Source organism: Macaca mulatta, chromosome 2 (genome assembly GCF_049350105.2).
Source record: "Macaca mulatta isolate MMU2019108-1 chromosome 2, T2T-MMU8v2.0, whole genome shotgun sequence".
NCBI classification, from domain to species: domain Eukaryota; kingdom Metazoa; phylum Chordata; class Mammalia; order Primates; family Cercopithecidae; genus Macaca; species Macaca mulatta.
Window position 1 is genome coordinate 144052028 of NC_133407.1, and position 10333 is coordinate 144062360.

Here is a 10333-nt window from a genome sequence, read left to right on the forward strand (position 1 = left end):
GCCTTCTTTGGGACACACTTCAGTTGGCCAGCATTCTTCCTCAGATGCAGTCTTCAGAACCAAACACCTGAGGCTGGGTGAAAATAAAGGACTTTCACCTCTCTTGTTTAGGACACTTAGCTTCTATAGACGTGTCTTTAAGATCAAAGTCTTTTTTCTGAGTGCCTCCTCACACTGCTGATTCAAAATAAACTTGCAGTCAGCTAAAACCTTTAAATTCATTTCTTGTAAGCTGCTATTAAACCAGGTGGTTCTCATCCAATATGTATGTAGGCATTTATTTTTAATTTATACCTTGTCTATTTCTAAAAACGACTTCAGCCTAGAACAGAACTCAAGTATACAGCTACACAGTTAAAATAAAGATCCAAGGGAGTGCAGAAACATATTTTCACAGTTGACTTTCTGAAGGCAAGTGCAGGTCTCTAGCTATACCCCATTGCTATCTCATTTTGTTGACTTAGGACTCTATGCTCTACTGTGCTATGTGTATTTTCAAATCTCCTTCTTTTCTTTGAGTTGGAAGCCACTCTCAGCACTGGTTCATCTGCCAATTTGCTGTTGATCACCATTCTTACATATTTCCTGATTCTTGAAGTCAGAGGTCGCAGTTCCATCATTTACTAGCTGTGTGACCTTGGGCAGGTTAATTCACCTCTCTGTACCTTAGTTTCCTCATTTGCATAATGGTACCTAGCTGATCAAGGTGTCGTAAGTATTAAAGCAATAATGTAAAGCCCTTTGAACAGTGTGCTATTCAAGGTAAGCTCTTGATACATTTTAATTGTTTTATTATTATGAATATAAACATTGATTGAGAATTTATTGTGTTCTAGGCAATGTGGTAGATACTTAAATACAATATTGTATTTACTCCTCCCATTAAGCCAGTCAAGTAGTTACTATAATCACCTCCGTTAGAGGTAAATGACTCATTTGGGTTCCCACAGCCGGCAGTTTGGTGTTTGCAAGATGAGATAATGGAAGGACATTGTAGGCAGTGGGAACCACACTAGCAAAGACCTGGCCTACTTGATGTACAGTGAATCACTGTAGTCTAGAATATGTGGGTTTGCACCAGGGTGGACAGCATCTCTCTTTCCTTCCATTTCTAAAATATGGCTTGTTTCCTGGAGTTTCTACCTGTACCCTGGCCCAACTCCTCTTCTGGGAGGCTCGTATTTCCCTGTCCCGCATTGAGAATGGATGGTGTGTCTTATCTTACATATTTGTTCCTGGTAAGTGAACAACAAGTCATGCTGCTCTTTGGAAGTAACTAGTAATTACACCTCAATTTCTGTAGAAAAAAGAAGACTGACCATCAGTCTCCTGCCGTTCTGGTAATATGACCATAACTATCTGTGAGATTTATTCTATTGTGCTTGGGCTAGGGAGTGTCATTCACTGTTTTTGAAATGTCTCTGGAAGAGAACCAGGGTTTCATCTACACCTTTTAACTACAGCTACATTTCAGTATTGGCTTGACATGACAGTATATAAATGGAACATTTGCATAACATATTGAATTTCTAGTTAAGTCTTAATGATAATTAACTGAACTGGATTGTCCCATAGGAAATAATGAGATAATGAGTATTGCTTGCCTTGCGTCTAAGACTTTAAAATGTCAAATAACTTAGGGAAAAGTTTTTGCCTTTACCTAGTTGCCTCATCTGTTCTGCTTTTGCTGCCTTTCCCACAAACTAACGTGCACTAGACTGCCCAGGGAATAAGCACTCACCCATATTGCATTTTCCTTGTGTCTACCTGTCTGCTGACAAGTGTGTCAAGCTTCCACAGTAACGTGCCCCTAGAACAATCTATGTTTGTTTCTTAAGATTTCTGAATGTCCATTAAGAAACCAGTTATTTCAAGAAATTTTTATTATAGTAACATAACTTGGATTAGCCTTTATTAAAAAGAGAACTCTCTCTTTTCTTTCTCCGCTTTGTTAAGATATTTAGGAGGTCTTAGGCTCTGAAAAAGATGATGCCAATCTCCACTTTAACTACTCTGTGTGATTCTAGGGAAAAAACAACAGTAAGTTTTAAAGTAAGTATGAGGAAGTTCCACACAATCTGATTCTGGGTGGGCTGGGGGAACATGAGCAGGCTGCTCAGGGCTTGACTGTCAACTTTGGTGTATGCTCATGGTAGCATTTATTCCTGTTGTAACTTAGTACCTGTGTGCATAATTATCTTCTTGCCCATTTCCTTTATTAGACTGTTGTTGGGGTCCGTGCCGGGGGTGGTGGAGAATGAAAGAACACACAAAAGACAAAGACACACAGAGAACATGGCGGCCGCGCTCAAAGCCTCTGCCTCACTTTATTTATACTCCATAAACCCCACGTCAGCAGAAAGAATGCAATGCAAAACAAACTTTCTTTTCCCAGATGTAACCTTCTACTCAGTTCTTTGTTTCTATGCTCTTCTTTATCTGCCCGCCTTCTTGGCGCCTACGGGAGTTCATTAAAAGTTCAATTGGAGATACTGTCCTTGAGCCCTATCTATTCTCAGCATACTGTTTTCAAAGGCCCCTGCATTTCCCCCCCCCTTTTTTTTGTTTTGCCTCAATCCTAAAAAGGTAGCCCATATTTGTTCTTTTGTTTTCTTTTGTTTTTGGAGCGACGGAGGGAGCATCGAATCACCAAAAGAAGTAGACCCAATCCAAGTGCCCAAAGCAATATACTTCCAGAGATTGTAGAAATCCATGTCTTCATCTGGGTCCATGGGTTAAAGGCAGCAAGGTGCTGACCCAGCTCCTGAAGGGTTACAGTTCCGGACAACACATGTAATTGTTGTCGAAATGCATCGGAAATGTTCTGAGTGAGCTCTTGGATGTCCAAACTAATATTTTTATGGCCTATTAATAATTTTTGGATTACGGTCCAATTTTGAGAGATGTTAAAAAGCACAGGCGTTACACAAAATTGAGTGGAGTTCCAATCACATTGTAATGTTATCCGAGTACTGAGGACAATGAGCTGATCTCCAAGCCATGTCAAGGCTTGTTCCATGTTGTCCAATCTTTCAGCAAGTTGAGAATCAATGTTTCGTTGTTGAAGCCATAACCGGTGAGATTGTTCGTGCCATTGCTGCACAAATTCAGCATTTTGTATGCTTTGATGAAGAGCGAGCCCTGCTATGGCCGCAGTGGAGACGATGGCGACAAGGCTCATCACCGAGGCAATTATAAGTCCAAGGGCACGGCGGGTTCACTGGAGAGAAGTTCAAATATAAGTCTCAAGAGGTGATGCCCCCCACGGTCGCGTAAGGTTAACAGGTAGCCAAATTTCCCTACGAGCCCTGAGGATATAAATATCCTCAGTAAAGTTGTGCCACCAGGAATGATTGAGGCAAGACAAAAATGTACACGTATCTGTACAATTAACAATTCCCGTATTATTATCGCATGTTAAATTCCCCGCTAATAATAGGTAGGGCTTACGGACACAAGCAATAATGTATCGGGAGGTATTCCGATATAACTGAATATGAAAGGAGTTATTTGGGTTAGAAAGATTAAGGGACATATTCCCCACAAAAGTGCTAATGGCATCGCCTGCAGCTAACAACTTCCAACTCTGTACTTAGGCCTCCTTCACGCCATACCAAGGTTTCATTATTGTTAGCAGCAATACTTTTATTTACCCGGTGCCATTTCAAAGGTATGTGACTAAATTTTGTTTGAAAATCACTGTGCACACTCCAATCAGTTATTTACATTCCATTGTATTCTAATAAAATCCGGGGTTTAGTTCCCCGACATTGTTGTCACTCCAGCACCTCAATATTAGGAGAAACCTCTAGAATAGGACAAAAAAGTAAAGAACTAGGAATAGTTTCATTACTATATACAGTATGATTATATTAAAAACTTCTAGTTACAATAATAACAGTATTAGCAGCCACATGACTATGATTATAACGAACAGCCCAGGCTTCATGCGATCTTCGGAGACAATGAGAACTATTTCCCATACATATTGGAAGTTCTTCCACTCCAAATTGGTATGTGTTGTTTATAATTCCTGTTTCCCGTTCTATATTGTCCTTGTCTATATAGGGGGACGGCATCCAAGTAGTGTCATTGGTGAAAACCTTAATTTCCGCCTCCCCCCAGGCGACTCCCTGATAAAAGGGTGGAAAGGGAATATAAGTCCAATATTCATACAAAGCCTCACTAAGAGAAATAAGTCCCCCGCCGAGGCACATCCAACAAAGGAAGAAATGCATGCTGAATCCAGTTTTCTTTTCAACAGGGTTTCAATCATCTTGTAGGAAACCACTCAGGTCCGCTCCCTGTAAGGACAAGAGCATAGCCCCGTCCCTGTTTTAGAACTTGCCCTTGAACATACTTACCTTCTTCATTAGGATACCAAACCTTTAAACTGTCAGCGGGGACTATCACCGAGGGAGGTGAGGAAAGATGGGTTACGGCAGTGGAATCTTGCAATTGTCTCCATTGATTTAAAAAAACTAAGGTAAAAAGAACCTTCAAAATCTGGTTTCAAAATCTGGTTTCTGGGGGGCTCATTTCCCCCTTTTTGTTTTGTTTTAATAGTTAAGTTTTTAAAGTTAAATTTGCGTGCTCAATGATGGCTTGACCTTGACTGTTGCCCGGGATACCGGTGATATGTTGAATATTGTATTGCTGTAAGAAAACTTGTAATTTATGAGAGACATAAGCAGGGGCATTATCAGTTTTAAGTATAAGAGGAATGCCCATGACGGCAAAACAAACTAAGAGATGAGTAATAACAGAAATGAGAAAAGGTATCAATGGTATGATGAACATTTTAATCGTCCAAAAGAAGGGACATCTCGTGGATTAACCCCAGGATGGAAGGATGGAATGCTCAAAGGAGCACAGGAAGGACAAGCTCGAATAAGAGAACGAGCTTGTTTATGAGTTAAATGAAACCATCGTTGAAGGCCAGAACTATTAGTGTGATGTAGAGTATATTTTTGTTCTACAGCATGTAGGTGGCCGATTAAAAGCAAATCAATCTGAGTATTACCATGAACTAATGGTCCAGAAAGCTGAGAATGAGAACGAAGATGAGTGATGAATAAAGGAGCTCGACATTGGCTCAGAGTAAAGGATAACAAAGAAAAGAATTTCTGAAGAGAAGAAGTAGCACAAAGAGGTAAAGTGGCCTGAGAAATATAAGAAGTAACATAAACGGCGTATTGAGAATCACTAACAATGTTACAACCAGTAGTAGGGAAATCAAGTAAGACCATGAGAATAGCAAACAATTCTCCCTATTGCACCCAGGGATAAGGATAAACTGTAACTCAAGATTGATGAAGCTTCTTGCCAAGAATCAGAAGCTGCAAGAAGATAAGTGATCTGACTATGAGTGAATTGAGAGATAATTAAGGAAGGATATCCTCCCCAAAGTTGTCGACAGTGATGCCGTCCTTTGATGATCAGTTCAGCTAAATGATCGATATAAGTAGCCAAGCGTTTAGATGTTTTATTGTACAAAAAGATCCATTCTAGTGGCCGATTGGTCTGATGAATCATTCCTGTAGGAGAATGTAAAGTATGAAATAAACAAAAAGAAAAGGGAACATTAGGAAGGGGCCTGTTAAAGTTGCTCTTCTACAAGCTGGAGTTCCTGTAAAGCCAAAGGAGTTAAATGGCGTGAGTTGTCCAAGTGACTGTCTCCTTCTAGAATAGAAAAAAGATGTTATAACTGATATGTTGGTATTCCTAAAACAGGACGCATCCAATTAATGTCTCCTAGAAGCTTTTGAAAATCATTTAATGTTTTTAAATGATCACGTCGACTTTCAATTTTTTGGGGTCGAATATTTTGTGCCCCCAAGGTATAACCTAAATATTGAATAGGAAAATCCAGTTAAATTTTTTCTGTGGCAATATTAAGTGAGTAGAAAGAAAGGTGAGTTTGTAATGATACAAAAGCATCTTGCTGCTTTTCTCTGGTTTTAACTTTATGGGATAAGGGCAGGATTAGGAAGACCAGGCTGTAAACTTTCCCTAGGTTTAATGTAAACGTTTATAGTTTTAAGACAAGACAAAGACGGGAATTCCATGCAGAAATACGTGGCTTTATATTCCTCTCGGCCATTTGTTTTTTGACTTACTCTTTTAGAGTCCTAAGTATTTCTTTAAATAATGGTCACTGTTTCACCTAAATAGGAGTGGTGGCTATGAGTTTAAAGGATTGTAGCCCATTTTGAACATCATATTTTTGGCAGCTGAGGAAATATGAGGAATGTTTAAAAAAGCAGCAAATTGTTGTGAAAGATCTTGTTCCCAAAAATTAATATTGATAGGAACAATATAAAAATAAAAAAAAACACTTGACCTTGTTGACCTTTAGGACCGATACAGGTTAAAGGTTCTACGTCTTGATAAATCACAGAAGCAGCACCCAAGCCAGTGAGTATAACTGAAACTTGTCTTTTTTCCCATTGTATAGGCCACTAATTTAAACAAATAATAGACATATTCACCCCTGTATCAATTAACTCTTTTAAAACTATCCCATTAATGTGCAATGAACATAAGGGCTTTTGATTAGAAACTAAAGTTTCCCAAAAAACAGTTTTTTCTGTGCTACGAAACCCTCTCTATTGAGAATACGTTCCCCTGCCTCTAGGCGTATAAATTGTGAAACTTGTACCAAAATAAGAATTTTATTAGTAATATCATGTCCTTTTGGCAAAGGGCCACACACTCTAATAGCTAATTTATATACTCCTCTATTAGGAGACAAAGTATAAGGCTGAATAATAGCTAAGTCAGCAGCGGTGCTCTGCTTAGTTGCCGCATAAGGCTGAGAAACTGGGGTAATGTGTGGGATCCTTAAGGAGGACTTGAATTTATTCCTTAATGTTGTAGGCCATTGCTCACTGAATATTGTAGTAGACTTGTATTGTAATTGTTGGGGCCCCAAGCCTGTGGGCCCTGGCTCCCGTTTCCCAGGAGAGGAGACAGTAAATTTCCACTTTTATCAGTTTTGGAACGACATTTATTTGTCCAATGTCGACCTTTACCACAATATTTGTACACCTCTGAAGGCAGCTTTCTGCCTTGAGGGATAAAAGTGTTCAATTTTTATGACATTCTTTTTTGAAATGTCTAGGTTTACCAAACTGAAAGCAAACACCTTGTTTATTATTTCCTTTTAAGGCTTTAAACAAAGCTCTAGCAAATAATTGAGCATTATAAATAGCCCCTCCAACACTAACACAAGTTTTAATATATTTATCTAAATTGGCCCCATTGGCCTTTAACGATTTTAACAATTTTTAACAGTCAGCATAAGCATTTTTAAAAGACAATGTTTGTAACAAAATTTTTGAAGCAAGGCCAGCACCCACAATTTTGAAGACAGCATCCTGAAGACGGGCTACGAAATCTGGATATAGTTTATTTGTGCCCTGTAAAATCTTCACAGAGGAAAGGGAACATTTTCCTGTTATCTCTACCTTATTTCAGGCCCTTAAAAACAAAGTCTTGATTTGAGTAAAGGCAACATCATCTAAACCAGCCTGAGCATTAAGAGTAGCATATTGGCCCGTGCCTGTGAGTTGTTCCTCAGTGGGGCCAGGGGGATCACACATAACATTTTTTCTAGCCTGTACATGCGCCTTGTTCATTTACCAGCTGTGCAATTGTAACCACTGAGAACGATCAAGAAAAGCCTTCCCCAAAGTCTTCCAGTCTATAGGAATTATCAAATTTTCTGATGAAAAATATCAAGAAGACCAAGGATAAAAGGAGACTGAGGTCCATAGTTAGAAATGGCAGCTTTCATTTCTTTTTTAAAAATTTAATTTGTAAGGCATTAAATTGGAAATTATTGCCACCATTTGAAAACTGAGCATTAGAAGCAAAAGAAGCACAAATAATTGGAAACAGATCCAGCTCCTTAAATTTTTTTTAAATTAAAAGTATATATAATATATAATAATACTCATATCCCCAAATATAAAGAATCTCAACATATTAATAAGAAAAGGCAAATAACCCAACCAAAAGTAGCAGAACAAGGAAATGACAATAAACCTATATTTCTAACATCATTACTCACTAGGAAATATATATATTAATACCAAATTGAGAATCATTACATACACAATACAATGGTTAAAATTTAAAAACACAGAAAATATCAAGAGGTAGTTAATGTGTTAAGCAGCTCGAATACTCAACTTCTGTTTGGAATGTAAATTGGTGGAACCTATGCACCCCTATAACATAACAATTTCCTAGCTGGGGTTATTAATACTATATTAATATTAATAGTTAATATTAATATGCTTATTTATTAACTATTGAAATACTCATAATATTTTAACAAACAACAAGATAATACATATACACTGGTTTTGACATATTAAACAGGTGTTTAGTATAAATTTAAAGTATGTCTGATGTGAACAGGGCTTCAACTTTGCCAAACAAAGGTAAAGATAAGGAAGCCGGGGGGTTGGAGGCACTGGAAAATCCTCTTTTAACAGGGCAGAAGGAAAAGAAACAGGGAAAGCTCACAAAGGTGAATTAGAAGAATGTATCTGTAATATTTGTTGAAGCATTTCCATAATACACTGCATGTCAGAATTTCCCTTAGAAGAAGGAAGAGCTGGCTTTTTCTCTTCTCCTCCTTTTGCTACCCCCACCATCCTCTGTTATCCTGGCACAAATGGGCTCCATTTCAGATTTATTTATTTTTTTATTTTTTATTTTTTCCAAATCCTCAGATACCTTTCCTCCTGTGGCTACATTACCACACTCTGAATCAGTCTCAAGTAACTCTAATGTCTGAGTGATAGAGTCACACAAGGTCCACAATTTTAGAAGCATAATATCCCCTAACTGGAGAGCTCTAAGCAGAGTTTTTACTACCTGTAACCATTCTCTGCGATTCAGCTGCACTTTAGTCTGATACTGAAACCAGTAACAATGTTGTTCAACATGGGCAAACAATCGCTTCAAAGTCTTTTTCTTTCACTTCTACTCCTATAGACAGCAACAGTCCTTGAAACAGCCGTAAATATTCTGAGGCCAGAGAGATGGAATTCCCCATAATGAAAGCTTAAGAAGGTTCCCCTTAACAATATCTGGGCCTTACCCGCCCCTAGGGGGTTCCCCTTCTTGTTCTCCCCTACTCACCCGTGCTGACCCTGCTCGCTGCGCCACTTGTTGGGGTCCGTGCCGGGGGTGGTGGAGAATGAAAGAACACACAAAAGACAAAGACACACAGAGAACATGGCGGCCGCGCTCAGAGCCTCCGCCTCACTTTATTTATACTCCATAAACCCCACGTCAGCAGAAAGAATGCAATGCAAAACAAACTTTCTTTTCCCAGATGTAACCTTCTACTCAGTTCTTTGTTTCTATGCTCTTCTTTATCTGCCCGCCTTCTTGGCGCCTACGGGAGTTCGTTAAAAGTTCAGTTGGAGATACTGTCCTTGAGCCCTACCTATTCTCAGCATACTGTTTTCAAAGGCCCCTGCAGACTGTAACTTTCATGAAGGCAAGGAACATATCTATCTGTTTACTGCTATACCCCTGGTATCATCTGAAACATCATCTGTTTCAAAACCAGAGCCAGGTATACAGTATGCACTCAATTAATAATAATAATGAAAGATAAATAATAATGAAAAGATAGATAATAAAAATAAATTATAATAAAAATTATAGCTAAATTGATAGGTTATTATATAAAAGACACATTTCTAGGTGCTTTACATGTAACTTTTTTTTTTTTTTACAACAACCTGTTTAATATTCACTATATTGATGTGGACATTGAAGTACAGAGAGGTTAAGAAACATCAACAACATCACACAGGAGGAAAGCTTCCTTCAGTTTTAACATTCTAGGAATTTAAATAGCTTTAAAACCAGTCTCAAGTGGGTTGGAATACTCTCTTCCACAACAGCTGTCAGCAAGATTATTGACCTGAAGCGTTAGTGACTGGTGGAAGAGTTCTTGATCTTCAGTGACACTGTTGAAAGTGCTCAAGACCCCCACTGCTTGAAGAAAATTGGACCCCAATTTTCTTTGTGTCTTTTAAAGTTTAAAATGTTTCTATCATAGCGGAAAATTGCAGAAGTACAGGATAGGTTCAGAAGGGCATATGGAGTGAGAACAGATTGCTTCCAGTAGGCAAGAAAAACATTTGAATTCTGATGTGGATTACACCTTTGGAAAAGAGCAATGGCTGTTGCTAGTTCTATAATAAGATGTTTCAGATTCTCAGATCCTCATCTGGTGCCTTTGTTACAAAAGCCAATGGCTTATAAGTTCCAAAGTTCTTAAGTGGTCAAGGTCCACCACGAT

At 38.5% G+C, this 10333-nt stretch overlaps 1 long non-coding RNA gene across 1 annotated transcript; it reads right to left on the reverse strand.

Annotated features, from left to right (window-relative positions):
• Window positions 1-2285: 2285 nt before the first annotated feature.
• Window positions 2286-9308, reverse strand: LOC144339271 (uncharacterized). Its single transcript, XR_013414109.1, has 2 exons — window positions 9157-9308; window positions 2286-4304 (listed from the first exon to the last, which is right to left on the reverse strand). It is a non-coding gene; the product is annotated as an uncharacterized LOC144339271 (long non-coding RNA).
• Between the last annotated feature and the right edge of the window lie 1025 nt (window positions 9309-10333).